The following is a 25,896-nucleotide window of genomic DNA, read 5'->3' on the forward strand; positions in this document are numbered from 1 at the left end:
AAACAACCGAGCCATTGAAATAGGGGCACTATGTTTGATAAGAATCCAGGCCATAAAAATCTTGCCACTATAGTGTTCATGGAGCTATGCACGGCATTTTGAAAATTCAAAATTTAAATTACGAATAGTCGTTGATCCATAAATTAATGCTTTAATTGCGTTGGTCTGCGCTGACGGCGTATGGCAACGTGGGGATTGTTTTGCCGGTCATTGGAAAGTTTGGCAAGGAAGTCGACCATCTTTGATACATGCTATGCCATGTATGTATTACCATCTAAATGGATGTCACGTCAATGTTAAAAAGTCACATTAAATATCGCTTGCCATGTTCATTGCAATGCAAATGCAGAGATGTATTTCGGTTGACCAAATGTATTCTTAAGAGTCTTAAATACCCAATAGCATGGGATTTATTGGTTGCCTCAATAGAGACCATCCTTTATTATTAGAAAATAATAATACATTGCAACTTCACACCTTTTCCATAAAGGTGCAATTCATCCTTTATGCGACACCATTCTATTGAGGAGTACCAGGCACAGTCTTCTCATGCTTTATGCCAAACCTGTTACAATGTTCGTTAAATGCATTTGAGCAATATTCTCCACCATTATTTGTTCTTAAACACTTCAACAATTTGTTAGTCTCTCTTTCAACAACAACATGGAATTTTTGAAATATTCAAAACAGTTCACTTTTATCTTTCATATGATATGCCCAAACCTTCCTGGATGCATCATCTATAAATCTTACAAAATATGATGCTCTTCCTAATGATTTGATGTTAGCAAGCCCAAACACATCTGAGTGTACTAATTCTAAACACATTTTTCTTTCTATCATGGCCACCTCTAAGGAATGAAACTCTTCTTTGTCTACCATATATACAATGCTCACAAAGATCAAGATTGTAGGATTTCAAACCTGGCAATAAATTTTTACCAACAAGGATTTTTAAGCCCTTCTCGCTCATGTGACCCAAACACTTATGCCACAGATCTGTTGAATTTCCTTCTTTTGTGACAGCAACCAAATCTGATTTTCCTATCAGTGTCTTCGATGTCTATAATGTTCCTGTCTTGGGTCATGTGGCCACAACCAATGCACTTTTGCTAATTTTCCAGCCTCTTTTCCAAAGCTTGTTGAATAGCCTTCATCATCCAGTCGTCCCATAGAGATTAAACTCATGCGCATTTCTGGTACATGCGTGACCTGTTTCAACAATATATCTTGTCCATCTTTGTTAAGTTATGGTATGTTCTATGCTTATAAAAATTTACTTCTTTTTCTTATTATATTCCACCGATTAGCAATCACATGTACATAAAGTAAAGTGCAGATAGAACATTAAACGATCGACAAAAAACAAGCCAAGACAAGAGACACAAGATGTGGCGGCTAGCCAGGGACAAACCCCACAATGTGTGGGGAAACCCTTTGATCAAATCTTCTTTTATCTTCAATAATTCAGCAGATAGAAATAGTACAATAAATCTGATTCATATCAGTAGTAGCAAACCCTAGATCAGTAGCATCAGCATTAGCGGCTTCATTATCAAACTAGGGCAGACAATATCTCACAAACCGACCGTCGGATTGACTTCATTCCACCACCAAAAGTTTCGGCTTCCAGAGGAGGTTCAGATGAACCTACAACGCAGTTCAGATGAGAAGATCTTCTAGGCCACGCAAGTCAATCTTTACTTCTGTAGTTGCAGCTTCAGTTTCAGCAGTTTCCGACTTCAAACTAGGGCAGTCGATATCTTGCAAACCGTTCGTCGGATTGACTTCATTTCACCACCAAAAGTTTCGGCTTCCAGAGGAGGTTCAGATGAACCTACAACGCAGTTCCAAAGAGGAGATCTTCTAGGCCACGGAATTCAATCTTTACTTCTGCAGTTGTAGCTTCAGTTTCAGCAGTTTCCGGCTTCAAACTAGGGCAGTCGATATCTTGCAAACCGTTCGTCGGATTGACTTCATTCCACCACCAAAAGTTGCGGCTTTCAAAGGAGATTCAGATGAACCTATAGCGCAGTTCCAAAGAGGAGATCTTCTAGGCCACGCAAGTCAATCTTTACTTCTGCAGTTGTAGCTTCAGTTTCAGCATTTTCCGACTTCAAACTAGGGCAGTCGATATCTTGCAAACTGTTCGTCGGATTGACTTCATTCCACCACCAAAAGTTGTGGCTTTCAAAGGAGATTCATATGAACCTACAGCACAGTTCCAAAGAGGAGATCTTCTAGGCCACGCAAGTCAATCTTTACTTCTACAGTTACAGCTTCAAAATTCAGCATCTTCCGGCTTCACATGTGTGAGAGAGAGGACTATTTCAGCGCAGTAGAGAAGAAACTCATATCTGCGCAGTAGAGAGAGAGAGATGTGATGAGATGAGTGACTCAAAGATGGATTAAATTAAGCAGCAAATCAGAAACTTGACATAATGAGTAAACAAAGAAATGAACGGTAATTGACCTAGATTCCCTAGGGTCATAGAAACCATCCAAAAACTAAAAAAATCAAGCAATGAAACTTCAAACCAATCAATCAATAAAAAACCAGCAAACAAAGCATTCTAGTCACTTCTGGGTGGAAGAAGATATTTTGAGGGTCAAGGCACACTGGCATTGGAATGGGAGAAATTCTGATTTTTTTCTTAACTTAGAGATTGACACTACTGCCTAACTAACAACTAGCATTGATTGGCACAACTAGCATGACTAGCCAGGCTACAACTAGCACTGATAGGTCTGATCGGCTCAACTGCTAGGCTACAACTAACAGTAATTGAGGGATTAAAAAAGAAGAAGAAGAAGTTCACTTACAAGAATCGGCACGACTGCCTAATTGGAAACATGCACTAGAAGGGGGTCGATGCGACTGTTTTTGATAAACTTGCGCTAATTGGCATGACTGTTAGAGAAATAAATGTGCTGAAGGAGGATTTAAGGAAAAAAAAAATCAAAGGTTAAGACCAGACTTGCCACTGTAAATTTTAGGCTTAGAGAAGTAAACTAGGCAAAGTAGAGAATAGTAAACAAAAATGGTGATGGTAGAAAATTTCACACAAAATGATAAAACGACAATCAATAAAATAGAAGGATTGGATCCCCAATGAAGTTGCCAATTTGTGGTGCAGGTAAATTCTTAGTGTAGACACAAACAATTCCTCTAGCTCGAGAGAGCGGTTCTAGCCACAAACAAACAATCTATGGAAAATCTCCTTAAGCTAGAATCAGTTAAGAGGTCCTACCTCTTAGAACACTATTCTGCTTGGTGATGGTCCTACTTCCTTAGTCTAGCTATCTTCCGTTTCCTTCCTTCGATTACCTGAAACAAGCAAACAACAACAACAACAAACATGATAACATGCAATATTGTATTCAACCTACTTAATAGGTCAAGGAACATTAATCCATAAAAATGTCAAATGACACTTCATGTAGGAAATCAATTGATAGTTACATTAATATAATCAGAAAGAGATTACAACCGGTGCCTTTACGTTGCTGGTCTCCTCCGACGTATCAAGTTCCAACACTTCTACTAGCACTTCATGGATAGCCCCAAAAATGGAATTTTTAAGGCTTCTTTTCCTCTAGTCTCAAACCAAACCAAAATCACACTATTCTCCCTCAAACACACTCTAGAAAGCTACAAGCTATAAATGACTTGTTGTTTATTCAAATTTTCTCCAAAACTCAACTAGCTTTTGCTTGGGAAAAAGAGAGGTTTATATATCTTGGATGGATGGGATATGGTTCCTCTCTTCATTGGAACCATCTACCAGACTTCCATTATGAATCTTCTAGACATGGAAGCTTCAGCTCCTTATTTAAAAAACCTTCCAAAATACTGGTCAACACAAGGAGAAAACTAGTCAGTACCGTCATCTTGTAAACTGGGATAGAAGAAAGATTCTTGGGAAATGGTGTAAAGGGGAATTATTATGCTCATGAAGAGGTACATATTAGGAGTTTCTTCATGATGGGAAAGCATGTCAGGTACACTATAGAGGGCGTCCAGGATCGTAGACTAGGGAGTACAGGGACAGTGACAAAATGTTGTGTAGCACTATCTATCTTATGTTTCTTTTAGATTCTTCTTTATTACTTGCATTTCCTATTCCATTTCTACCAATATGTTTGAACCAATAAGTACCTTGTTCACTAGATCACTCTAAGTGATGGGAATGTTACAACTTCGCCCATACGGTGCCTTAAACATACTCATAATAAATGTTGTTGCATGCAAACTCAACAAATGGAAGGTACTCCTCCCATCTCCTCTGATAATGCATGAAAAACATCCTCAACATATCCTCCAATATCCTATTGACCCTCTCTGGTTTTCCATCTTCTTGTGGATGATACAATGTTCTGAAGGTTAAATTTGTCCCCAATCCTACAAACAGCTCCTTCCAAAACTTGGAAGTGAACTTGGCAGCCTTGTCTAACAAAATCATCTTTGAAACACAATGTAGTATCATGATCTCCCTGATGAAGACATGTGCTACCTAACTATTTGAATAAGTAGTCTTCACTAGAATGAAGTGAGCTACCTTGGTCAACTAGTAATGAAATCCATGAAAATGACCCTCCATTTCCACTTTGGAAGCAGAATAGGTTGAAGCAATCCACTTGGATGCATACACTCTACTTTAACCTGCTGACAGTCCAAAGAAATCACCAGGAAGTTTGCCACTTTCTTCTTTCGATTCGACCAATAGTAGAATTGTTGTCAATGTCTTCTAATATCCTGGTGACCTGAATATGGTTTTACATGAAACTCCCTTAAGATAAGCTTCTTGAGTTCACTATCATCTGACACATAGATCTTATCCATAAATATCACCAGGCCATCTGATGTAAGATGATAATCCACATCCTGAAAACATGTACCATGCTATTACTTGTGCATAATCTCCTTGTACCTTTCATCTTACTGTTCTTCTAGTAAAATCTGATCCTGTAAATTTGTCCCATATGAGCTCACTATTCCAACATGGTTCAACTGCACTTTTGTGCTGAGAGAATCCACAACCATGTTCTGCTTTCCCTTAATGTACATGATCTCAATGTCAAACTCACTAAGAGTAGCCAACCATCTGGCTTACTAAGTGTTCATATTCAGTTGGTCAAACAAATATCTCAACCGACTATGATTGTTGATCAACACAAACCTCCTTCCAAGAAGATAATGTATCCACATCTTCAAGGCATGAATACTAGTTGCCAACTCAAGATCATGAGTCATGTAGTTATGCATGTGCTCACTCAGTTTCCTAGACTCATAACATATCACTTGTCTCTCATGCATAAGGACTCCATCATGTTCTCTCTTGCAAGCATCTGTACACACTACAAAATATTTGTCTGGATCTGTAATCTTTAACACTGGATCATTTGTCAACAACTGCTTCAACTCCTCAAAATTAGTTGCACACTCCTTTTTCCATTCAAACTTCTTACCTTTCCTCTGCAATGATGTAATAGGATATGAAATGCATGAGAAGTTCCTAATGAACCTCCTATAGTAACCTGCTAAGCCCATGAATGATCTGACCTCCTCCACATTTTTAGGATTTTCCCACTCCAAGATAGATTTTATCATCTCCAGATATACTTCTATGCCATTCTCGGAAACAACATGTCCCAAGTAGTGTAATTTTTTCTGAAAGAAACTGCACTTGTTAAACTTAGCATACAATTGATGCTCTTTTAGAAATATCAAGACTGCTGCTAAACGCTTGACATGCTCTTCCTCATTCTTAGAATATATTAAGTTGTCATCAATGAATACAATAACAAACTTGTACTGATAAGGATGTAACACACTATTCATCAAACACATAAAAGTAATTGGAGGATTAGTCAAACTGAATGGAACTACAAAACACTCATAACGCCCATACTTGGTCCTGAAGGAAGTCTTGTAGATGTCCTCTTCTTTGATGTGTACCTGATAATATCTTGCTCGCAGATCTATATTTCAGAACACTATTTCTCCCTTCAACTAATCAAACAAGTCATCAATCCTCGACAATGGATACCTATTCCTGATTGTCACCTTGTTCAACTTCCTGTAATCAATTTAGAATCTAAGAGTAGCATCGTCCTTCTTCACGAACAATATTGGTGCACTCAAGGCAATGCACTTAGTCTAATGTATCCCTTATCAAGCATCTCCTTCAACTGCAACTTGAACTTTAGTAGTTCTCAAGTGCTCATCCTATAAGGTGCCTTTGATGTTGTTGCTACCCTTGGTTCCAGCTCAATAGAAAATTCTACTTCCATATGTGAAGGAAACTCTGGAATCTTTGCTAGAAACACATCCTAAAACTATTACAATACATGATACCTCTTGAATATTTATGCATCCTTAACATCCTTACCCTTGTTACTAGACATATGAACTACAAAAAACATACATATTTTCCTGCAACTTCACTTAGCTTGCATAGTTGTGACAATCCTCACTGATGTAGGCTTCATCTTCACTTACAAGATTCTCTTCTTTCCATTATCATTCTGGTAATCAATTTCATTGTCATAGCAATCTACTTTGGTCATGTGGAGATACAACCAATCCATACCCATAAAGCATACTATATGATCCCATGGAAATACATTCAAATGTTTTGTTGTAGGCATACCATTCAACTCAAATGCTTAAGCTCTTACCCAATGATGAACTCTCTTCTTTGTACTTGTAGCCAGTTGCACCAACCAAGAATTTAAATGCACTTCTTTTCTCAAGCCACAGTTGTCCACCAAGTCAGGATTAACATAGCTATAGTTAGATCCAAGATCAATCAAAATAGAAATAACTTGATCACAAACCTTACTATCCATCTCAATGATAGATGCCTGTTGATCCACCTGCCTATTGTCCACACCCGCATAAATCTGAGGAATGCTATGACCAACATCCCCAATTGTTTTCTACCAAAGGGTCCATTAGTTTTCTCTTCCTCCTCTTAATTGATCCTCAGTTGACCCTATCTCTGCAACTCTGACAAGCTCTGAAGGATTATTGCATTAACCTCTACCATTTTTTCCTAAGCTATTGCAATTCTTTCTTGAGCCTCAACTGACCTGTCATTATCTTCTTTGCAAATTCTGATCTCTACCGTCAACCTCCTTAATGTATTTCCTATGCAAAGGGAATACTCTTCTCCTTAATGCTCAACTGATCTGTAGAGGGGAGTCATGGGAATTGTAGTCTACCATTTTTATTTTCATCTTGAATTATCTTATTCCTAAAAGAATACCATGTCAGATAAACCAAACAGATACCAAAATCAAATCCCTACCTAAGTGATGTTCATAGGAGGCTTATCTCATCTACAAGATCAGCCCACATTAGCATGTACATGTATAATCATAAACATATCCATGTAATAACATAATATCACAACAACATCATGCATGATCATACCAAGTCTATACCTTGATCCATGTGTGAAAACCGTAACCTTGACAACATCAAACTTATCCAAAAAGAGTGAAACCATGCTATGATACCACCCTATGGTATTAGATATGACCCAAAGAGAATGCAACCCGCTCTGATACCACTGTGTAACTGCGTCCTCCCTCCTTTACCCACTTCCACCAGCTTGCCCAGGGTAAACATGAGTTTATGGTCACTATGATATGAGTCAACCTTGTATGCGACCTTAAGGAAATGGAGTCGACAACTTAAGACCTTACTAACTTTCCTCATGTGTCACATGACCTTCAGGAGTAACCCTAACCCTCTAGGTGTCAAACCTGTGAGACAACTCACTTTTTCCCTTAACTTGAGCCCTAATCACTCCCTTGCTGAGGCCTCCATGTGACTATGGGTTCCGAGTCGCTCCCATAGGCTTGCATCAATGTGACTCTTGCATTTTTTTTGCCAATGCAGTGCCAACGACTGCATAAATTAAGGCTACTTTCTAGGGTTGGGGCCATGCCTTAGGCCATAAATCCATGAAACATCCAGAAATCATAAAATGCATGAAGACAATGCTTACAAAACAAAATTGGAACTAGGATTTAACCTAACCATCCCCAACTCGGACTAACATTTTGTCAAACACTTGGTAGATATGAAAGGCTTAACATAAGGAATGAATGCAAGGTTGAATATAAGGGACTGAAAAATTAACTGAGGTTTAACCAAAAGGTTTGTCACATTAGTTCTCGTATCATCAATTATGTCTTTCATTCATTATATTCAGTTACACGTAAAAGCATGAATAAAGCCATGACCGAGAAGTGTCATATAACCATGCATATAACCAGTATACAACCATTAAATCCATATAATAACCCATGCATTTCCACCTAGTTATATATATATATATATATATATATATTTATTTATATTTATATTTGAATTCTTTTCTTATTGTTATGTAATTTTAGTGCGTCAAAATATTTTAATTAATAATTATAATCAAGAACTTTTTTTAAAGATTTACTTTTTACTTTTATGTAATCTTATCGAGTCGAAATGTTTACATAACATGACAATCTCTCGATGGAAAGTATCTCTCTTTTAAAAAATGTAATAAACTTAAATTCAAAAAACATTATAAAATATTTTGGTTGTGAAATGAGGGATGGTTCTTTGGCATGTATTTATGAGCAATAGTATTGGCCCATGGTATTTTTAAAAAACCCATTTACAATTTAATAATATCCATGGTAAAGTGGAGGCAAATATGAGCGATTAAAAATCTTGTTATACCCTAAGTATTAAGCTTCTATGGGCTTTTTAATAAAATTTAAATATGAATCTTAATTTATTTTAATTTATATGGTAAAATGAATCTTAATTTATAGTTACTATTTATATATTTAATGTGATATAGGGTTTGGATATAATTCAAAAGTAATTATAACATTTTTCCTTTTAGATTTAATTAAAAAAAATGTCAAATTAAATTAAGATAATTTTTTTTATAAAATATTTTGATTGTGAAATAAGTTATGGTTCTTGGGCATGCGGTATTGATAATACATGGGATTGGCCCATGGTATTGTAACAAATCCTATTTAAAAGTTAATAATATCCATGATAAAATGAGGATGAATATCCATGGTTAAGAAACTTATCGTATTGCTATAAAATATTATGATTGTGGAATAAGTTATGTTATTTTGGGCATGTGGTATTGATAAACCATGGTATTGAAATAAAGCCTATTTACACATTAATAATATCCACGGTAAAGTGGAGGTGGATATCCATGGTTAAGAATCTTTTCATATTGTTATAAAATATTTTAGTTGTGAAATAAGTTATGGTTTTTGAGCAATGTGGTATTGATAAGCCATGGTATTTTCCCATGGTATTGAAAAACAATTATTCATAAGTTAATAATAAAATCAACATATAAAAAAATTAATTTTAATATTATTTTTATCACTTTAACGTTCTATTAGTAATTTACCAATCTATCTTAATCCGTTATTTTATTTTATTTTTTAAATTAATTTTTTATTTTATATTTGATTTTACTTAGTCAAAATATTTTTAATTAATAATTATAATTAACAATTTTTTTAGTTTTACTAGTTATTCTTATGTAATTTTATCTAGTGAAAATGTTTACATAACATAACATAATAGGATATTACAACATCTCTTCCATAGTTGAAATGTAATAAAATTATATATATATAGTTTTACTTGTTATTCTTATGTAATTTTATCTAGTGAAACTGTTTACATAACATAACATGATAGGATATTACAACATCTCTTCCATAGTTGGCTCGAAAGTGCCTCTTGGCCAAAAAAATGTAATATAAGTATATTGAAAAAAAATTATAAAATATTTTGGTTGTGAAATGAGGGATGGTTTTTGGGTATGTATTTATGAACAATAGTATTGGCCCATGGTATTATAACAAAGCATATTTACAAGTTAATAATATCCATGGTAACGTGAAGGTGAATATACATGATTAAAAGTCTTGTTATATTGTAAGTATTAAGTTTTTATGTGCTTCTTAATGAAATTTAAACATGGTTGCAAAATTATTATTTTAATTTATATGGTAAAATGGATCTTATTTTATAGCTATTATTTATATACTTTAATGTGATAAAGAGTTTAGATATATCTGAAAAGTAATTATAAACTTTATCCTTTTAGATTAAACTAAAAAAGTGTTAAATTAAATTAAAATGAAATATTTTTAAAAATATGTTGATTGTAAAATAAGTTATGGTTTTTTGGCATATGGTATTGATAAACAATGGTATTGGCCCATGGTATTGTAACAAAGTCTATTTACGAGTTAATAATATCCGTGGTAAAGTGAGATGAATATCCATTGCTAAGAATCTTGTCATATTGTTATAAAATATTTTGATTGTGAAATAAGTTATGGATTTTTTGGCATGTGGTATTGATAGGCCATGGTATTGGCCCATGGTATTAAAGCAAAGCCTATTTACAAGTTAATAAAATATTTTGGTAGTGAAATATTTTTATGGATTTTGAGAGCGGTATTGATAGGTATTTGCCCATGGTATTGTAACAAAGCTTATTCATAAGTTAATAACAAAATAAAAATATAAAAAATTGAATTCTAATATTTTTATCACTTTAAAATTTTCTTATTAATTGAGCCAACATCTAAATGTTGCTACTCATCCTCATATTGGGTCTATATTAATTTTAACTTTTTATTTATTTAAATAAAATTCCAATAAATCACATAATTTGGTTCATCATTTATTACTTTTAACTTTTTATTATTTTTTAATTGAGATTGCATTTAAAATTGTTCACATACTTACATGACACTTATACATCTACCCTATATTGAGCTATAAGAATGCTTCTCGCAATTTTTTTTTTTTCAAATTATATATTAATAATCTATCTATTTTTAATAGTGAAAAATATTCATATGGGAAAATATCATAAATAACCTCTTACAAAGTGTATACTAATAAACTATTTTTATGAATATTTATTTTAAATCTAAATTATTAAAAAATATTATTTAATTACATGTTAATTTGTTTCATATTAAGCAATAAAAAAATTACACACTAAAAACATGAATTTTTATCCTGATATAATGAATTCAAATTTAACATATATTTATGTTAATTTAATTTTTGAAATATTATCGCATACTTGCTTATTTGATGGGTCATATAACTTAAAATAATACTATGTCACAACATCTCCCTATACAACCTTTGATCTAAAAATACTGCCGTGTATTACATAACTTTGTATTTATTTATATTTTAGTCTTGTAACTCAACATAACGTTACCTTACAATATATACTCGCTCTGAGTAAAAAGCCTTTTTTAGTCCAGCAATAACTACAATAACCACAAAAATCTAACATTTAAAAAATGCAAAATCTAACATCATACAAACCGTAATGTGACTGTGGAGACTACAACCTTGTAAAAACAGATAAATTATTAATATACATCTAGCAAAACATAATATAACATATACACCATTTAATAAGCTTATAAACTTTTACAAATGGAAAACAATATGCATCTCACATGATAGCATTGAAAGTTGTATATACGACATGCTCTTTTGAAAGGTTTATATTAATAGTCTATCTACTTTTAGCAAGTTGTAGTGCCTATAGTCTCTACAAACTAGGTAAAGCTCATTGACTTATACAGCGAGCAAAGGATATGCATCTCCATGAGAGCATTGAATGTTGTATATTCTAAATGCTCTTTTGTAATGTGTATACTAATAGCTTATATATTTTTATGAGGTTGTGCTCCTCATAATCTCCTCAATCTAGAAAAAGCTCATTAACAATTACACTAGGCGAAGGATATCTATTTTATAATAAAACATTGGATGTTGTGTATCCTAAATGCTTAGTTGCAAAGTGTATATCAATAGTCTATCTATTTTTACTAAGTCATAGTCCCATTAAAGGCCAATCCTGCACGAAATCATCTAGTTTATACAATGTCAGAAATTTTACTCAGTCATAGTCCCATTAAAACCCAATCCTGCACTAAATCATCTAGTTTATACAATGTCATACTTCTGACTGGTTATAAAAGTTAATAAACTTTTAAACTCAAAACTAAAGCAAAATTAAAGAAAACTTAAACCTCGTTAATTCACCGTAATATTGACTAACGAAGCATTTTTCCGCTTAAAATACTAAAGGGAATTTTAGTGGTTCAACGAAACACTATACTATACCGAAAAAAAAGCCCTTTATTTTTCAACCAGAAGTTTTCGGTGGAATACGGAATCCTGTGCAAAACTGAAGGTGAACGCTGATATGTCAATAGCTCGAGGGAGGTCCGGAGAGCACGTAGCTACTAGGGCTTCATTAGATCCCATTGAAATTAAATTTTGAAAGATAACATTGAAATTAAATTTTGTGTTCCATTTTCAACGTCCAATATTTACTGGGGCATCACTATTAAGTTCATTCCAAAAAAATTCAAAATTTTCTAGCGGGAGTGCTCAGTTTGAAATATTGAACGCGTGAGTGAAAGTGTACCTGCGTTAATTACGTCTGCACCAAAGGAGTCAGGGCGGTCTTGTCTCCAACCTGTATTAACTGCATAAGTACAACGAGCTTTTACCCTGCCGGAATAGGAAGGCGGGCGAGTCGCCGGGAATTAGCCTGAGAATCTACACATGGTGCATGTTATGGGCATGGTATGGTGCATGCCCAGTCACATTAAATATTGCTTGCCATGTTCATACCCATGCGAATGCAGAGATGCATTTCGGTTGACCAAATGTACTCTTAAGCGCCTTAAATACCCAATAGCTTAGGATTTATGGGTTGCCCTGTGTGATGGCTCTGGCCAATTTATACTGATTTATTCTATGAAACCTGTATTGCCTTTATATTTGTTTTCAAAGCGTGTACTGAAAATCTCTATTGTTTTCAGTGTGATCTCACTGTAGAGCGTGTACTGAAAATCTCTATTATTTTCAGTGTGATCTCACTGTAAACTGAAACTGAAGGTATAATTCAATTCACTTATCAATTTATCAACATCGTAGTAATGCATAGATTAAAATGAAGTCTTCTTACATTGGCAATTGAAAATTGAAATATTCAACATCTAACATCTTAAAATTAAAATTTTCTTCTGCGGCACTATATTGATGAAAACCCAGGTAAAAAAACAATCCACGGAGGTCAAGAAGGTTATGGTTTAAGCTGATAATGAAAATAGGTACAAGGATGTAAACGGTGAAGTCCTCGTTTTGATGAGGTTATGGTTGCAGATGATAATGAATATGGGTACAAGGATGTAAACGGTAAAGTCCTCGTTTTGATGAGGTTATGGTTTAAGCTGATAATGAATATAGGTACAAGGATGTAAACGGTAAATTCCTTGTTTTTCATCAAAGTGATTTCAAATTTAGTTTAGTTAATTTATTGAAGGTTACCAACTTTATACAAAATCTGTCATAGTTAATTTAGTTTAGTTAATTTATTGAAGGTTTCCAAGTACGTATTCTGTCATAGTTAACGTGGATGTCATACCTCATGTTTCTCGCACATCCTTTTTAACTCAACAACAATTCCAAGTGCCTCGTAACACACGGAATGCAATGCCAAAGTATGCAACAGCATGGCAGGAAGTTTATCAATGTATCATTTCATCAGTTTGGGAGAATTTTTCCAAGTACCTAGCATGGCAGGAAGTTTATCAATGTATCATTTCATCAGTTTTGGAGAATTTTTCCAAGTACCTATTCTGTCATAAGATTCATGAACACTAAGCAAAAAGACATTAGAACATCTTATCTTATCAATCATCAGTTTTGGAGAATTTTTCCAAGTACGTATTTTGTCATAGTTAACGTGTCATACTTTTTAGCCATAAGATTCATGAACACTAACCCAAAAGACATTAGCCATAAGATTCATGAACACTAGCCAAAAAAAACATTAGAACATCTTATCCATCTACTTGTGTTGCCTTTTCAATATTCTCAAATTTGTTATTTATGCTATTACAAACTCCTTGTTAATCTCAAGTCCTTTGTACATTAGCATATCCTTTTTTGGATTATATCTTATAAAATATTAACATTAGCATATCCTTTTTTGGATTATATCCTATAAAATATTATTTATTATTTATGGTTTATTTTTGGTTTTAATTTTAATTTTTGGATTATATCTTATAAAGTATTATTTACGGTCATTTTTTGGTTTTAAATGGATTTTTTTAAAATCCTTCGACACTTTTCATGTTGTCAGCATGTGTATTATGGACTATTTTTGGTTTTAAATGGATATTTTTTTAAATCCTTCAACACTTTTCATGTTGTCAGAATTTAATACACAGTCGAATATAAACATGATGGCATTCCCTTATTTTCCAAGAATTAAAAAATCCAATTCAAGTGTTTGATGATGAATATAGGCATGTTTGCAAGGATGTAAAAGGTAAAGTCTTCATTTTTCATCAAAGCAATCTCAAATTTTGTTTAAAGGTTACAAATTTTATACAAAATTATTTGGTGTGCATTAAAATCAATTTTATACAAAATCATTTTGGTGTGCATTAAAATCATTGATAGCGATCTCAAATTTCGTTTAAAGGTTACAAATTTTATACAAAATTATTTGGTGTGCATTAAAATCAATTTTATACAAAATCATTTTGGTGTGCATTAAAATCATTGATAGCGATCTCAAATTTCGTTTAAAGGTTACAAATTTTATACAAAATCATATTGGTGTGCATTAAAATCTAGTAAGTGCATCTGATAATGCTTAGATGATTTCATCTTTCTCGCACATCCTTTTTAACTCAAAGACAATTCCAAGTGCCTCTTAACTTAGGGAATGCAATGCCAAAGAATGCAACAACATGACAGGGATGTTTTAGCCATAAAATTCATGAACACTAAGCAAGAAGGCATTGGACCATCTTATTAACTCCATCTGCTGCCTTCTCAATATTCTCAAATTTGTTATTTATGCTATTACAAATTGTCCATCTTATCACTCTCCTTGTGCTGCTTTCTCAATATTTTCAAATTTGTTATTTATGATATTACAATATAGCTATTTGCCTTTTCAATATTTTTAAATTTGTTATTTATGCTATTACAAAATCTTTATTAAGTTCACTTCTTTTGTGCATTAGCATATTCTTCTTTTGGATTATATCCTATAAAGTATTGTTTATGGTCTATTTTTGGTTTTGATTTTAAATTTTAGTTTTTGGATTATGGACCATAAATATTGTTTATGGTCTATTTTGGATTTTGGTTTTAAATGGGTGTTTTCTTAAATTTTTTGACACTTGTTAAGATGTGTTGCTTTTTATTTTCTTACTCAAATGTATTGAGACCATTAAATATAATTAGTACAACAACATTAAAAATATTAATTTGGTTGATATAGACAACATTTTTTAAATATAACAAAAAAATTATTGTAACCAAAGAATGCCTTACCAATGTAACCATGTATAAAAAAGTTATGAAGTTATGAGTCAATTTTAACTTGAGAAGAAAAAAGAATTACACATCTTATTCTAAAATGAACCATTTTAGAATATGAACCTATTAGAATTGGAGTAATCTCATCACTAGGAAATTGGTGGGCTCGGAGCCGTGGCACAAATCTAATTTAATTTGAGAAAAAAAAATAATTACACAGCACAAATCTAATTTAATTTGAGAAAAAAAAGAATTACACATCTGGTTGTAAAATGGACCATTTTGCTAAATAAAATTTGCTTATATTAAATTCTTCATCTAATTAGAATATGAACTTATTAGAATTGGAATGATCTCAAATCTCTAGGAATCTAATATTTCAAATTTATTAAAAGCCAATACAACCTAACAAATGTTAGTAACATGTTAGTTTAAAAAAATAAACAACATATATTAATAAACCATTAATTGAAATATCCCATTTTCATAATTCAAAATTTTGATGATAAAAAATTTATACAATGTATCATGATATGATTGAGTAAATTCATATAAAAATAGACATTTTGATTGACATCATTACAAATTTTTGGTGGAAAATATTTTAATACAATTTAGTGAACTTTATCAACAAAGTAATTAATGAAATGAGTTTAATTACTCTTTAATATATATATATATATATATATATATATATATATATAGATGAGATATACTTGAAAGATATAATTTTTATTAAAATTGTCTTAAATATATTTTAATAGTTTCCATAAATAAAATACTAAATAAAAATATTTTGTACTTTATTTATGTAGTCATATTTAAGAATAAAATTGATATTATTTTATAAATATTATTTTATAGAAAATTTTATATATATAACACATACTTGAGGATGCCACTTATATTATGTCTGTTCAAAACCTTCATCCACTTTCTCAGTGAATATGCAACTCTAACCGATGCCACTTATATTATGTTTGTTCAAAACCTTCATCCACTTTCTTAGTGAATATGCAACTCTAACCAATAAGCATTGAAGGATTCTATAACTAGATAAAAAAATTGTAATTCAACTCCCAACCTTCTAATAAATCTATCATTTTGTTTGACATAGACGCATAATATCATATTGACAGAATTTAAAGACGTTAGTTTATTCTACACAAAACATTATGTTGGAGCTCCAGTGGTCCTTACATCTTGAATCTTGATCGAATCTTGATCCTGTCTAGTAAAGGGTGTTATTGCTGAAAGTATCGATATCGATATCATAACACCTGCATTGTTATGAAAACATATGAACATATATGCTTAGTGCAAGTAGGGAAGCCAAGTTCTTTGAGACTTGGATGAAAGAAATGTCCATGTAAAATTTGTGTAACCCTAATAAAGTGAGGTCCTACTTTTATTAATTTTTGAAAGAAAAAATACATGAATTCATCTTAAGTTTGGATTTTTAGCAGTGCAAAAGATTTACATAAAACCATCAATAATTGTTATCCTTGGATTTTTATCAGCACAAAAGCTTTGAATGTGTTTTTATGGAGTGTTGAGATTATCCTATTCGTAGAAGAAGATGTTAGAGTGGTGACGACGATAAGAGATTACCTTTGGCATGTAAGGTATGATAAGCAGTTTTGTTAATGGCATATGAAGCAGCACTCAAAACTTCAAGCCCACCTTTTTCAAGTGCCAATAGAATATCAAAATACGCATTCTCATTTTCTACAACATTTGTCCAAATCTGAACATCTGAACCCACAATGTTGGTATTCTCAATCTGATTATCCAAATGGGAGAGTTATATTGCAAAGTTTCTTGAATGGAACATTTTCCTTTTGATAAGAGTTCACCTTCATTTTCTTTCTTTGGGCTGAAAGCTCTTCAATTTTTTGTTGTAGATGGCAAACTTAATTCAAAGCTTCGAGTACTTGTTCTAACACTAGTCATTTTCCCTGCACAACAAAATATCCAAATTCCATTGAATAAAACCTTGGAGAATGTCGTCAATTTCCCAAAACCCTATATATTGAGCAGAAGAAGCATAGTCAAAGATTTTCTTCTGGGAGCAATGATCTAAGCTGAGAGAAAAGCACTTTCATTTCTCTATGTCACTCTCTTTCAATCATTTTGTGATTCCTTTTATCAAGCATGATGGAGCCTAGAAATCTATTCAAGGATTGACCATCAGTCAGAGGACTTGAGTTGTTGAATGTTTGCATTAGAGGAGGATTTGAAAGGCCTGTTGGGGTTTCAGAGCTATCAAACAAGTTAAATTTTTATGCATGATGGTTAGTTCTAAAATGTGTTGATCTTAATGGATGGAATTACTCCATATGCTTTGGACATCCAACTTGTTCGCGACATCATTATAAGAGAAAATTGATGAGTGCGACCAAGAAGGAATGCTCATCTTTGAGGCCAACTCAACCTTAAGAGGCCTAATTTGAAAATTACGAAAAATATTTGCTAACAATTTACAAACCAATGAATGGATCCGCAATCGTCTGCAACGAGATTACTGCTTGATCAGTTCTCTCTTTCCAGTGAAGTACAAAATCCTGAATAGAATCTAAATAAAAATCCGATGAACACCTTAACTACTAAAGAAATAAGTTGGGATTTGAAGGATCTCTTCCTCTAAATGAAAAAACTCTTGCCTAAGACTATAGAAGATCCTACACCATTTAACTGTTAAAAATACAGTTGAAAACTCATTTCAGAAGTTCACCAATTAGATTCACTGTGTTGTCATGATGAGAACAATGGCTAGTGGTAGGCTAGTGTGTACACTCTCCTACCAGTCAAGAGTAAGACTAGTCAATTCTGTAATCTAGAAATTTAATTACACTGGTCAAACAAGTGATTACAGGGTAAGTATGCACATATTATTTGCCATATTATCGTTCCGAAGCAACAACTGACAGAAAAAGCATAGTTACCACAGACTTGGCAACAGGAATCACACTATCAATAAATGAGGACATAAGAGTTCCACAAATTCTAGTAATAGGGAGTTGTTGAGGAATAACTTGGACCGTGGGTTTGATATATTCCTTATTTATGAGCTATGAAGGGAGGCTTGTCTCTCCATGTTTTCCATTTTCTACTACCTCTAACATTTCTCAATGGGAATAAGTGACCTCTATTGACTCTTGAATCACATGGATTGTTTGTGGCATGGATTTTGTGCACATCACCATGAAATTAGGTGTCAAGCATGCCTCTTGCTGAGAAAATGTATTCTTTCCAAACATGAGATGCAAGAGGTCGCGAGAATGAGGGGATTGTCAAAAGCCTTGCAGGAAGCTCAAGAAATTGTTAGAAACAAACCAAGCTCAAAGCAATCTCTGGATATGCTCATGATGCATTTTGATTATTTTGATGACTACAATCCCACTCTCTTTGGTGGTGGATATGATTAAGAGTAATAACATCAGTATCACAAAGTAGCAGTAAAAGTCGTTGATTGATTGATTGATTGATACATTTATGTCAGGTGGGCAAACCCAGACGTCCCTCTTAAGACACTTGTTATACTCCCAGTTAAGCAAGAGATGAGCCATGAATTTTCATATAGATCGGTGTCATGCCCTTATGGAGGAGTAAGAGGGGCCCATGACGTAAATGAATAGAGACCCACACGTATATCCAGATCGACCCCTTCATATGACAGAGATGAATCCACTATTGTGGTTGTGGTGAAGGATTTGATTATGGAGGCCCAAGCCTCAGCCTGCATATGGGTTCAAGGCCAATCTATATGGATATTAGTATGAGGAAAATCCTAGATGGAGCATATCACTCCAACATTATCAGTCTGGGTATTCTAATTATAAATATGGATGAGAGAGTAAATCGGGTTATGGGAGGAGGCCTCGTTATGGTCAGTAGGAGGCCAAGTTATCCATCAACCTGAAGTAGTCAATGGGAAACCCAAGTGTGTATTGTAAACCTACAGTGTCACCATTTAGATTGATCATGTTGTCATGCTCGGAGCAATTGCTATTGTGTACACTCTCCTACCAGTGAAGAGTAAGACTAGCCAATTGCATAATCTAGAAATTGAATTCGAGTGGTCAAACAAGTGATTGTGGGATAAATATGCACATTGTTTCCTATACTTGTAATATAATTGTTGAGAGGTCCTAATAGATAGAAAAATGGCTTTTTGTATTGTAGTGTTTTCCTTTAAAAAATGCCCCTTGCAAAAGAGTCTTGCATCCAATTGTTGCAATGTGAATGTGTCTTTTTCTTAGTAATCATGAGCAGCAAGAGGAACATCCTCCAAGGCTTGAAAGTCCCCATATCAATGTCCAACTAGTAGTTCCATATGCCGACAAGAGCCCAAGCTTGAAGAGCATGCTTGGTCCTATAAAAATAGATATTTTTGCCTTTGAAAGCAACAATGGAGAAGAGACTACACCTTCATCTATTGGGGATCTAAGAAAATGGTTGAGATGATTACTACAACCAATATGTTTATTCTACTTTAAGTCAGGTTTTCTATTAGCGTAAAGTTGTCAAAAGTCTTACTAGCTCAGTTCAGGTTGTTTTTTTTTTAATGTGAGAATAACCAAGGTAGGCACAATCTTTTTATTTTTCTATCTAGCCTTTATGCTCATCTAACTCAAATTAATAAGCTCGGATTCCCCAAGAAAACAACAAATCAAGCTCTAATAACAATCATAATATTTCTAGGAGATGAGTCGGTTGTCCTTTTGTGATGATACTGTCTTACGACATTTCCTTTGGAACATATGGTGCAATTGCTAGTTTAATCTCATGGTGCATTACTTATTTTAAATATGTTTATAATAATAGAAGGAAATAAGTGTCCCTTCGTAATTTTTTACCAACAATTTAAAGCATAGAAAATTATTTTAAAAGTTAAAAGTATTGTTTAAAATATGAGTGTAGCTTTAAAGAGTAAATTATCTTTGATAATTATCTCGAAAAATCATCATATATCATGGAGTGTAATGTTAAATATCTATCTTGAGTGTAATGTTAAATATCAAAATAACTATCTTGAAGCATCGTCAGATATTAGATTATTTCACATATATTTATTTTAATTAAGCTAGTTTGAAATATTTTATATAAATACCAAAGCATATAACCATTCAAACTAACCTGCCAAACTATCACTTAAAATCACTGGCATATAAACCATGTCCAATCAATTTATCAGCTCAATTTTGAAATTTAGTCGGAAATTAACCAATTTGGTTGGAATAACCAAATTCAAAAACCTAGCCCATAAAACATGTGAAAAAATATTTGCTTATAAACCATGTCTAATCCATTATCTAGCTCAATTTTGAAGTTTGGCCATATAACCAAATTCTAAGTTTGGTTGGAATAACTAAATTTCTAAGTCACTTGACACAGGACATAGAGCATGGAACATGCATGACACAAAAATTTGAGTATATGACACGGGCATGTTGACCCCAGAACATGACACACAAGACACATTATATTTATTTAATTAATATATATATATATATATATATTAAAAATTAATACTAAATCTATATTTCTTACACAAATTCTCATTCATGATACAAATTCAAACATAGATCTAGATTTTACATTGTAAATTTAAAATTTGTAAGTTTTACAAAGTAACATTATGCATACAAATACAACTGTGACATATTCATCAATGATCCAATAGGAGAAAGACAAGAAATTGCAGTTTTCTCATTAAGTCATCAAAATCAAAATGTGTTACATAGGTAGTAGCAATGCAAATGGAAAATAGAAATATCATATACAAAACAACTACAAGGTAGTAGGTAGATCATGACTCATGAGTCATCAATCATCATCATCAAATTCATCATCATTTTCATGGTCACCATTTCTCTCCTCTGTTGCATCCTCCTCCTCTATATTCAATGTCATCTCTGCATTTGTTGGTGTGGAGGATGACCCCTCAACAATATCACCATCATCAAAAGTGACAGGTTCTAGCACTGGGCCATTAAGATCCAAGTTGGCCAATGCCAACTTAACGTTGTTGTCCAAACCCATATCACTAGGAAAGACATCCCACATCTTTGTCTTTCCCTTCAACCGCTCTTCCCTCTGCATGTAAATAAGACGAAGGTTGGTGTGCACATGCACTATTGTCTCTGCCTTGGCCTACGCAAACCTACTCTTCTTGACATTATACAAATTCCCATATGTGCTACAATTCCTCTCGCAACAAGAGGATGAAGTCACCTAAGAGAGGAGCATCATGGCTAACTGTTGTAGAGGAGGGCTTGTTTCCCCATGAGTTGCCCACCAAGAATAGGGCTTTTTAGCCCCCCTGTCTCTAATAACATCATAGCCTGAAAATTTCCCAGTGTTAGTGGATAACTCTGCAAAGGCATCATCCACTCATTAAGTGATGCTCTATCCTGAAAAATCTGCCTCAATGCATCCTTTGTCCCATGTGAAATTTCACCATCCATGTGAGGAGGGAATCTGTGGGAAGGTCCACCATTTAGCCACTCATGGTTGTAGTATTGGGTTCAATGAGTGAGCGAAACAATGCAAAGGTGTGTATTTCCTGTCTCATATGCTGACAAGAATATTAATATCATGTGTGGTGGTGAAGAAGGCATTTGATGATGTCTCGTACTTATGGCACTCACTCTGTAAAATAATGGTTCTCACAAACTCAATCATGGAATCTCATCCCTTATAAACATCTCTTAGGATGGGTTGGTTTGTATTTGCAAATCGTAGCAAAGCAATGATAGGTTCCATGATCGTAATAGTGAGATCTACCCTTTCCCACCGAGCATCATCTAACACTATGTCCTTGACTTTTTTTTAGGCTGCTTGATATGTTTTTCTCCAAAAAGACCAAATCTTTGAAATAACCATGGCCCCAAGAGAGGCATTGACCTCTCTATGATGAATGAAGAGGCAAACCTTGTATCTACAATCTTCAACAATGATATATTGGTGTACTCCTTGTAGATTGTGAGGGCATTTGTATGATTGTGTACAAAGTTACGGATATGTTGTGCATCCTCAATAATACTTCCAATACAAGGCACACCATAAGCAATAGATTTTGAGCTGAGGCCCCAAAAGAGGCCTTGACCTCTCTATGATGAATGAAGAGGCAAACCATGTATCTACAATCTTCAACAATGATATATTGGTGTACTCCTTGTAGATTGTGAGGGCATTTGTATGATTGTGTACAAAGTTGCGGATATGTTGTGCATCCTCAATAATACTTCCAATACAAGGCACATCATAAGCAATAGATTTTGAGCTGAAATTGGAACAAGACGGGCATCACCAATGGGCACATTTTCTTGGTTTCTTTTAATTGAGTTGTGAATGCTATAAAAAAAAAAAAAAAAAAAATGCACATCCAAACTGTTGCATCAAAAAAAAAAAAAATAGAAGCAAAATGCACTTACTTGTTGTTTGAATCACCTCCAAAATGCTCCCAAAACCTTTGCTAGAAGCTCCCACACACTCACAATAGAAGAGGTACTCAAGAATGAGTGCTAAATGAGCCCAAATTAGGCTTTATTGGTCGTGTGCACTCTTTTTTGAGGGACATTTCGGGACACGCTAAACACGACCTTAGGATTCACATGTCCGTCGAATCCCACGATGGACACGCTCATAGGACACATGTCCCAACGAATCATGCCTGATTCATGGGATTTCAAACACGAAGGGGTTTGGACGAATCCGGTTTCTTAGCTAATACCATTTTTTTTTTTTAAATGGCTAATCAAAATTGTCATATGAATTTCTTCCAAACCTCAAGATATTCAACCTTTTTCACACAAATTAATTTCAAATTTAGGAGGAAAGAAGTAAGGTATGCCTCACCATTCTTAAGGGATGTTTCACATTTCCATCTTTGACATGGTTCCAATTCACAAAATAGATAACATGGCAAGAGCAATTATTAATGCAATGTAATGTACAAGGTATGAATTATTGTAATGGTGGATAACTTTTTTGAAGTAGTCTAACAAGCTTATTAAGTTTATTAAGTTTTTCTTTTGGGGAGTTGTATGATATTACTTCCTTTATTTCCCTGTAAACCTAATTTGATAATGTATTTATTTTTTTACCAAGTAATAAGATATAATTAAAACTCAAATGAATTGTTTTAATTATGCAAATATGTTTACATTAAATAAACTCTGAAGCCTAAAAAATATCCTACTTAGGAAGTGATAAAATTTTAGTATGTAAAAGGTAAATGGTCAAAACATGAACTAGGGGAAATTATGATTAACAAGTCATTAGCATTATTTTATTAACAATTAGCTTTAATGAACTGATTTTTATATTATTTTTATATTTTATTGTACATAGATTTTTTTAATATTGTTACACTATGTATATAACTTTTAATCAAATTTGAGCACTCCTGTGTCTAAAGATGGTAGCTCAGGTCATTATGTAAGTTAAATTATCTTTTTCTAGAATGTTATAATTCTTTTTAAATGTTATAATGTATTTTTCATTTATTTTTACTAAATTGTAATATGTTTTGTCATTTTATTTTTGAAATACAAGTTATTGTTTTTAAATATTACAGTGTATTTCTCATTCACTTTTAGTAATTTATATTATCTTTTATTATTTCATTTTTGGAGTACAAGTTATAACCAGATGACATTTTCACAATCTATATCTTTTGAGATTCAACCTATATTATTATGTACATTTCCCTGTAGTATAATTATATACAATTAGCATTAATATAAGATTCAACAACTATGAATAATTTTGGAAGACACGTTATAACCAGATGACATTTTCACAATCCATTTCCTTTGAGATTCAACCTGTATTATTATGTACATTAATAATACATTTCTCTTTGATATAATTATGTACAATCGTCATTGATATAAGATTCAACAACTATGAATAACTTTCTATGTAGTTTTTGTTTTTGTTACATGCTTCCATAGTTTTATAATATATTTTGCTGAAGGAAATTAACCGAAGGTTTGATTTGGATGGAGAGCTCTGGAGCGAAGCCAGAATGCTACGCGTCGTCTCCCATGAAACCTCCCTGCTGCATCCAAAACCAATCCATGCTCTGCAAGTAGAGACCTCCACTGACCACCTGTCACTCATGCGCATCTGACGTTCCGCCTACAAGAAGACTCTGCCACCCTCGCATGCAGGTTTTGCCCCGCAGAGCAATGAACGTCACCATACAGCCTCTGCTTTCGCTCGAACCACGCCACCTGTAGCTCCTTCTGATTCATAAACAACCATTCTTTCTGTTTTTGCTCAGAATCCCCGCCTTGGTCTATTTAAAACCGTCATTTCACCTATTTTCCATCTCCCTGGCTTTCCTGCTGAATGTTTCTTCCGGTTCATGGTGAACGTGCGGTTCGTGCATATGGGTTTCTGCTCCAGGTAAGTCTTCACAGAACGATTGCTTGCAATATCATGTTTTTAGTGTATGCTTTTCATGGTGATTGCCTAGCTGATTAACATAGACTCTAGCTCCCATCTTTGCCAGAAGGATGTTAAAATCTTTTTTCTGCAAGCTAAGAAACCATTTCATCCTTTACAAGCCCTGCAACGATATTCGTTTTAAAATTGGTTATTTGTGGTGTATTGTAAAAGTCTACTGCTGTTGCATCCTTTGTGATGAACAACCTCAGTAATTTTTGCTCTCCACAGTCTTCGGTCTCTGAACTCTTCCTCTGCAAGCTTCCTTGAAGCGAATCGAACTAGGGTCCCCTGAAAATCTTTCCGGTTGTTCTCCCGGCCGTTTCGTCTTTCCGGTGACTGCATGCATCCAGGCATTACTCTCTGCATCTACCATTTGTCCGATAGATCCGTTTCAGGATTTCGAATTTCCTCCGTACATCGAAGTCCGCTCCTCTGATCCTTTCTTCTATTTCACTTGCTGGAACATTTATTTTCACTATAGGCTGATTCTGCAGGGTGGTTGAGTCTTGTCAGAACCTTCGGTTTAATCCATTTTTATACTTCCTCCATCGTACTTCCTTCTCGGTTGTGCCCCTTTTGGCGGTGCATGGAGGAAGCATAGGACTCCATTGCGTCAGAGGAACTCATAAATGCCACCGTCAATGCGGAGAACGCATGGTCGTCCGCCACCCTGGCAACCATGAACAGTCTGCTTGTCAATCCATCTCTACCTAATGTGATTCCACGTCACAAGAATATGGAACGTGGGCCCAAAAGGCAGCACAAGGCTGCGAATACATCCTCCCCTCCACGTGCGATCCGGATCGACATTGCCCACCTGGATGAAAGACTAGAAAGTCTTCAGCAAAACGCTCTTGTTGGGAAATGGCATTTTCCCGAAATGTCTGACACTGAAATGAGGACCTGGCTAGCCAAATATTGGAAACCGGTCATTGGATATGTTCCGGTTATTTCTAGTCTCATGTGTGACTGGTATTGCTTTCACTTCCTCACGG

At 33.9% G+C, this 25,896-nt stretch overlaps 2 pseudogenes; one reads left to right on the top strand and one right to left on the bottom strand.

Annotated features, from left to right (window-relative positions):
- Nucleotides 1–16,612: 16,612 nt before the first annotated feature.
- LOC149159256 (transcription factor bHLH36-like) lies at nucleotides 16,613–17,861 on the bottom strand (annotated as a pseudogene).
- A 346-nt stretch (nucleotides 17,862–18,207) lies between these two features.
- LOC149159257 (uncharacterized) lies at nucleotides 18,208–19,366 on the top strand (annotated as a pseudogene).
- The last annotated feature ends 6,530 nt before the right edge of the window (nucleotides 19,367–25,896 follow it).

The sequence above is a fragment of the Pinus tabuliformis genome, chromosome 5_2 (genome assembly GCF_031772625.1).
Source record: "Pinus tabuliformis cultivar Carrire ecotype Pingquan chromosome 5_2, CPIR1, whole genome shotgun sequence".
Taxonomy (NCBI): Eukaryota; Viridiplantae; Streptophyta; class Pinopsida; order Pinales; family Pinaceae; genus Pinus; species Pinus tabuliformis.